The sequence below is a fragment of the Carassius auratus genome, chromosome 26 (assembly GCF_003368295.1).
Source record: "Carassius auratus strain Wakin chromosome 26, ASM336829v1, whole genome shotgun sequence".
Lineage (NCBI taxonomy): Eukaryota > Metazoa > Chordata > Actinopteri > Cypriniformes > Cyprinidae > Carassius > Carassius auratus.
In genome coordinates, this window is record NC_039268.1 from 3,540,427 (window position 1) to 3,548,304 (window position 7,878).

The following is a 7,878-nucleotide window of genomic DNA, read 5'->3' on the forward strand; positions in this document are numbered from 1 at the left end:
CAGAAATCAAAATAGGAATATTTCATTCAAAAACTAAACATTATTATTTACTTAATTTCATATATTATTATTTATATACTATTATATAATGTATGTATAAATATTTTGAATGACTTTTATACTTGCAGTTCATTTTATTTTTGGCATTTGTATTAGCAATTGTAATATTAAGCTTTAGTTATTCATATAGTTTATCATATAATATTTATATTTTATTTTTATTTTAGGTTAATTCCAATTAATTAAATATTTAGTTTTTTCCACCATACTAATATTAGAATTGTACTTATTAATATTTGAATTAGTTTTATATTACTTTAAGTTTTAGTAATTTTGTTAAATTGGTCATTTTTTTAAACATTTTTTAAATATATCTTTTTGGCTTGAATTAATTTTTAATTAATTTAAGTTTTAAGTTTTATTTGGTGTTTTTTTCTTTCTTTTTTTTTGTGCATATTTTAAGAATTGGCTCTAATTGCGTATTTATGTTACCCAAAAATACTGCACTGACATAAATCAATATCATTTTCACCATTAAAGGAATGTATAATTATAAATCTGAAAATGATTTATTCATCCTCATATATCAGCATTGCTTTTATACTTCTAAAGTATATATATTATTTTAAATTGCTTTATTTTTACACTTTCAGTTAAGTTTTAAGTTTTTCATTAGTTATTGTATTATTATTATTATTATATTTATTAATATTTTAATTAAGTATATTCATATTTAAATTTTACTTCATGTTTAAGTAATTTTGTTAAATTCTGCAATTTTTATATATATTTTTTAGCTTCAATTTATTTATATTTATGTTTTAGTTTGAGTAATTTTAGAGCTTCAGCTTATAACATAATAACTTATTTTATGTTTGTTAGTTGCCCAGGCAGAATTTTGATTTAATTCAATTCTATAGTTGAAGTTTTCATTTTCATTTTATTTTAAGTTTGTTACATATATTTGTATATATATACTATTTAGCTTTATTTCAGTTTTTGTAATTTTACTACTTCAACTAATAATTTTTTATTCATTTTGAGCATATCTTTTTATATTTAATTTATTTGTATTTCAGTTTTAGTACTTCAGCTTATAACTTATATATAATTTAATATAATTTCATCTTATTTTATTTCAGTTAGTTTCCAAAGCAGATTTTAAAATGTTTTAGTTTTTCATCTAACATTAATATTTATTATTTCATTTAATCTTTATTCGAATTATCAACAATGATTTTGAATAGTTTTAGAAAATAACAACATGGAGTCATGGAGCTTATTTACATATAATATTAGTTACAGTTATTAGGGACCACATTTGTTGAAAAAAAGTTACAGGAACAAATTGGTATGCTGCATAAACATCATTTGTCTTTTATGGAAGAAAAAAATTATATGGGTTTGGAACAACATGAGGGTGAAAACATTGTTTTAACTTCCTAATCCTTTAAAGCAGCTCATTCTCATGATTATGACATCTTTATGAAAATGCAATGAGATGGAATTTTGGAGTTATCACAATGGAATGCATTCATCTGTTCCTCTGAAGATCCTCGTTGTGTGTTATTGTGTTCAGATGTGCTGCTGTAGGAGGACAGTGGAGAACGCTGGGCGTTCTCTCCTTGACACACACTTGAACCCTGAGCTTGTGATCAGAGCTGTGATTGGTGGGTTTATCTAGAGCTCTGCATGATTGTGAAAAGCTGTTCCCCGAGCTCTACGTGAGCTGTTTGTGCTGTGACCTGATGACACTCGGTGTCTTGAACTTACACCGAAGTGTGCAACTTTTCATCTCTCATGCTTCCAGCCCTGCTGTGTCCTGCTGCTTGAAAACACAGCGGCTTTGTTCAAAACCCAGTCCTGCTGTCTACATAGGTAGCTTCCTCCTAAGGCAGCATTATAACTGAAAAATGCATCCTCATAAAAACTAATTTAGCTGGTATCGATGCATCCACGAGGAACCTTAAACATCCATGGATTCTCTACTTTCTTTCTTCACACTTACAGTAAAGAATGCATGCTTTTGCTATAGTTGAACATGCTGCTTTTACATGGCTCAACCTCACTTTTACTCAAGAGTTCATTTGGAGGTAATACATGCGATCAGTATCTTAATACGGGCAACGCACACACATTCCGACAGGGATTAACAAACAGAAGCGGGATTGCTATCTTCTTCCGGATTATCGTATAGACCGAGAAACAATTGTTCCAGGTTTTGTTTTGGATCGGATGATTTCGATTCTGTCATCAGACGCAACAGCTCAAGCAGACATCTCGACGTCTCAATGATTCCCACATTTACCTCTCATGACACGAAGATTACGAAGGTTAATATGTGTGTAAAAGGCCAATTTGAAAAACACACTCTTTTACTGCCAAGGAAAAACACACCAAAGACATTTCCATCGATGATCTTTGTTGTTCCAAACCTGTATTAATTTCTTTATTCGACTGAACACAGAAGTATTTAACCATTGATTTCCATAGTATTTTTACCATTTTATAGTAGTCAGTGGCTAGTGGCAATTGTTTGCTTATACCAACATTCTTCTGAGTACCTTCTTTTGCATTCAGCAGAAATACATACAAACTTACAAAATACACATTTTTCATATTTAGGGGAACTTTCCCCTTTAAGTGAACTACAGTTCAGAATTAAGCTCATTCCTTGTGAGTGTCTGTTTGTGTTCATCACAGAGGGCTTTAATCTTTGTTTACAGTCACAAATGATATCTTGTGTGCTCCTGACAGTGTTGAATATATAAAGTTTGTTCTGTTATTTTCTTTAGGGTGGTACGTTCGTTCTGCTGTCATCGGAGTGATGTGTGTCAAACGCTGACCTTCAGCCACGACATGAACTCTTCATCTCATCTTCTGCTGAAGAAGGATTTCTCTGCCACATGTGCTCGGATGCAAGCATGAATGCACACACATGACAATACACTCTCTCTCACACACATGCATGTGCACACGCTCACACTGCGAGCTGTCTTGTCTGCCATAATTATTAGAAGGAGACACTTGATCATCCACTAGGATGCTTGGGGATTGAAACACTGGCTCTCACACGTACACATTTGCCGTGTGCTGGCACCGCTCTGTCCCTGTCCCGGGCTGAATGGGAATCCTGTGCCACCGGGCGCAGTTGTGCAGTTGATTTCCTGCCCTCCTCATCAACCTTTTCTTCATCTCCTTCATGTCTCCTTCTTCTCCTCACCCTCCCTCAGGACCCTGCACAGAGAGCAAGAGAGAGACTCTGAGGGACTTGAACTCTAGAACGGAACTTAGTGTGACACAAATTGGGGTCGGATGTCTTTTTTTTAAGGTGTGCTAAAGCATCAACGTGATCAGTCTAACTAGCAAAACAACCCAGCTGAAGTCTCAAAGGCCTATTACACATTGCACATGTTTGGTAGTGGCTCCCCAATTTCTTGTTCTGAATGTGAACAGAATACAGAAGTCACTCCTGAATTCATAAAGGCTGACATAGTGGACACTATGTTAATATATTTACACAAATATTTAATATCAATTGATATATATTGCTAAACAAATGTTTGCAATACTTTGATTAAGATTTTTTTTTGACTGGTTTTGCAAGAATTACGTTTCTCAGAAAGGCTGCATTTATTGACCAAAAAGAGTAAAAACAGTAATACTATGAAATATACCTAAAATCGATTTCCTATTATATTTTAAAATGTAATATATTTCTGGGATGCAAAGTAAATTTTTCTGCATCATTGCTCCGAAACATCATTAGAATGAAAAAAAGAAAATAAAAATTATTCATTTGTATTTTCAAAATGAATACTTAATGCTTTTATCCAGCAAAAATGCATTCAATAGATGAAAATTGACAGTAGAAAAATTCACGTAACAAAAATAAATTTCTAACAAATTTTGGGCAATTATTTTTTTAATTAATCAAAGAATCCTAAAAAAAAATTATCTTTTTTTAATTTTTTTAAATGAAGCTGTTTTCAACATTGATAATAGCAAGAAAATGTATTAATAATAGAGAAAAAAAATCTAATTTGAGAAGCAATAATTTTTGAAGGATCATGTTAAAATGAAGACTGGAGTAATGATGCTGAAGATTCAGTTTTGTATCATAGAAATAAATTACGTTATAAAATATAATAAAATAAAAAAATACTTTAAATTGTAATAAAAGTAAAATAAATATTTTACTGTATTTCTGATCAAATAAATGAAGCATTGGTCCATTTTTTCTTAATGTAAATTATAGTGTGATGCCTAAATTGACTTTGAAATTGAGTTATTGGCTTATCAGTATCAGTATTTTTTTCCAATTGCAAGATATCAGTATCAGCCAGAATTTAAACATTGATGCATCCCAACTCAAAATATCAAGGGAAATCTACACAATGAAATATCAGTGTGCATGCATTTTCTCAGTCTTTTATTTCACATACAGCCTGTTTGTCTTAGTTGTGTCTATGTATGATAACAGCTCTGCCATTTCCAGACATTATCAGACAACATGAATCAAATTGCAAGATTGGTGCCATCAAATCTTTCATTGTTGTTTAGGACAACTGCAACCAATCAGATTCATCTGCCTTCTCGGTCTGAATGAGATTAGACCGTATCCACACACCACAATACAAGACTCATGAGGCTCGTAATCCAGATTACTGTTAAAGCCATCGTTACTCATGAGATTGCTCTGTAATCATTTTGCTTGTGCAGTGATCAAATGGGATCGATAGTGTTTTAAAGCATATGAATCCTTCCGATGGTCGTTTCTTTGGCTGGTGTTGTGGCTCTGCTCTTTCTAATGGTCAGATAGACTGATAGAGGTGTAATCTATCCTATAGAACGGTCTGGAGTTGTTGCTGAACACAAGAGAAGATATTTTGATGAATCTGGGCAATCATACAGTTCCTCATTTACTGTGTGAGAAAAAATACTATCAAAGTCAATTGAAAAAAAAAAAAAGAAAAAAATAGTTTGGTAACGTATTTTCTTTAAAATCTCTCCTTTTGTGTTCAGCCAAAATAAAAAAAATTCATATATGAATAGGTTTGGAACAGCTTGAGGGTGTGTAAACAATGACCAAATTTTCTGTGCCTTTTATGGTACTACAAATTGGCTTTATTTTTGTTTGTTTATTTTTTTACGCAAAATGTAAATAATTTTTTAAGCATTTTATTATAGTTTAGGGGGTGAAGTATTTGCTAGCTTTTCTCATCACAGGAAAAATTTTTTTGTGAGTTTTTATCTCAAAATTCTGTTTTTTTTTTCTAGGTTTAGATCTCATTTTCATTTTTTTTTTATTGCAAGATATAAATTCAGAATTGAGAGACATAAACCTGCAGTTGTGAGAAAAAAGTCAGAATTGTAAGATAAAAAGTTCTTATGTAAACTTAGAATTCTGAAAAAAAACTGAACTTCAAGAATTAAACTCTATAAATTAAATTTATAGAAAAAAACGTAAACTCAAAATTCTTAGAATACAATCAGAATTGAGAGATGTCACCTAATAAACTAAGATATAAACTCAACAATTACCTTTATTGTTTTTTCATTGTGATCAAAACAAGCTTCCAGAGAAATACGACCCAAATTTGTTTGGAAATGAGTTTTTGAAATGTCCTGCTCAGTTTCAGCAGATGGTGCAGTTACAACATCTACCAGCAAAACCTCGGTGACAATGCAAACTGACTACATGAACTGCTGCTTTACAAATGCAATATAATGCAATTAAGTTGATGTTCAAGAATTGAGTTGCAGTTTAATCTGGGAATTTTGGGTGTCAGAGGGGCCATATTTGAACGAGATGAGTTTTGTGACATGTTTTCCTCCTGGTGTGTGTGAGTCTTTCCTTTTCCACACATGTCTAATTAAAGTGTGTGTTGTCAAACGGCTGATCTTTAGCGTAAAATCATCTTAGCAGATAGAAGGTCTGGGAGAAAGAGACAGGGACTTCAATCAGCTCCAGCTGGGACGGTTGTTTTCATTGTTGCTTGTATTAGCTGTAGTTTAAGCCTGTTTTCTACTTAGACTACAGCTTTTGCACAAGCCTTATTGCAAGTCACCTGCTCTGATTACTGAAGCAAGACATTTGGACAAACCTATACAAAACTCATTAACTATTATCATATGAAGAGTTACTTTTTTAAAAATGTTCAAAAATCATGTTATTGAATTGTTATCTTTTTTTTATTATTGTGTTAGTTAGCTAATAACTATTAATTTTTATTTTATTTTTTTAATAAATTAATGCAATGCACAATGAAAAAAACATGATTTTAAAATTAATTATTAAAAATGATGTTATCCGTTTTTGCAAATGAGCTCTTCATATACTATCTATACTATACTATATAAAAAAAATCGAACTACTATTATACTACTTATAATATTTTTGTATTATATATATATATATATATATATTATATATATATATCTGATGCAACAATTGTGTTGCATCAGATGATGCAACACAAGCATCATCTGAGTTCAGAATTGACACTGGCCTATTTGTCTGGTTCCTTTATTTTGATCACTCATCATTACTTTTGTATATATTGCTATTGTTTTCTTGTATGCTTTTATATTACATTAGATTATATTTTGCTCATGTGTACTTTCTATTATGTTTTTTGTATTCTGTAAACAGTGTTGGGTATAGTTACTTTGGAAAGTAGTTAGTTAGGTTACAACGTTACCATCAATTAAAAGTAATCAGTTATGATACAGCGTTACCTATTCATAAAAGTAACGCGTTAGAGTACTCATGCGTTACCAAAAATTAAAAGAAGTTCGCAGCGGCTCACACATGACAGACACAGCCCCCGGCCCCTTTAAATGCATCTAAAAGTCGTGACTCCCGACAATGAATAACGTCAGTCATCCGACTAAATTAACACTGGATAACAATAACAGGAAAGACAGTCAGCAATATGCTATTCCACATGGCGTTTTATTTATTTATTATCACAGAACATATTATTAATCAAAATTCGCACCTACCCAGCCCGGGTAGCCTAGGCTACTGTATATTATGAGCACCACAAGATAACTCCAGATTTTTCTTTAACTTTAAATAATGCAGTTATCAAAGTACAAGTATGCTTACTTGTAAACACAACCTTAAACAGGCTTGCAGATTTAAATCCATTTAGAAATGATGAACAACCAGCCAGCCAACGATCTAACAGAAATTAACAGCTGCCTGTCAAACAAAAATGATAACAAACCGACCGAATTAAATCCTTCACTGCCACACAGGCAAATGACAAATCGCTTAATAGCCGAACTAATTATTATAAAAAGTGTCACTCACAGAGTGTGCATTTTACCGTTATGTTCTTTTCTTTTTCGTTGACAAATTGAAAACAATGTGCGTACTTCCATAAACCAAACGCTGTCCTCTGCCATCTTGCCGGGAGTTCGAAAAAAAAGCCACACACACACAGGGTCAGGCGCAGGGCACAGACGTATCACAGCCATTGACTTTACGATCACAGAGCTTCGGCTCCGCTGATACATCCGCAGGTGGCACAGTAGACCTAGGCCTACTGTCTGACAAAAAGCAGGCTGCAGTCGGGATTTTCCTTTCCTTAAAATAACGGATTACTTTTTTAAAAAAATAACGAAGTTACTGATTACTTCCGCACGAAACTAACGCGTTAAGTTACACATTTCAGGAAAAAAGTAATTAGAGTACTCTAACGCGTTACTTTGTAACGCGTTACCCACAACACTGTCTGTAAAGAGTCTTAAGAAGCTTACTTTAAAGGTGCTACGTAAATATAAACTTTATTCATATTTATTACCACTTTATTAGCAGAGTTAATTCAAACCATGTAATGTTAATAATGTCAGGATGTGTTATATATG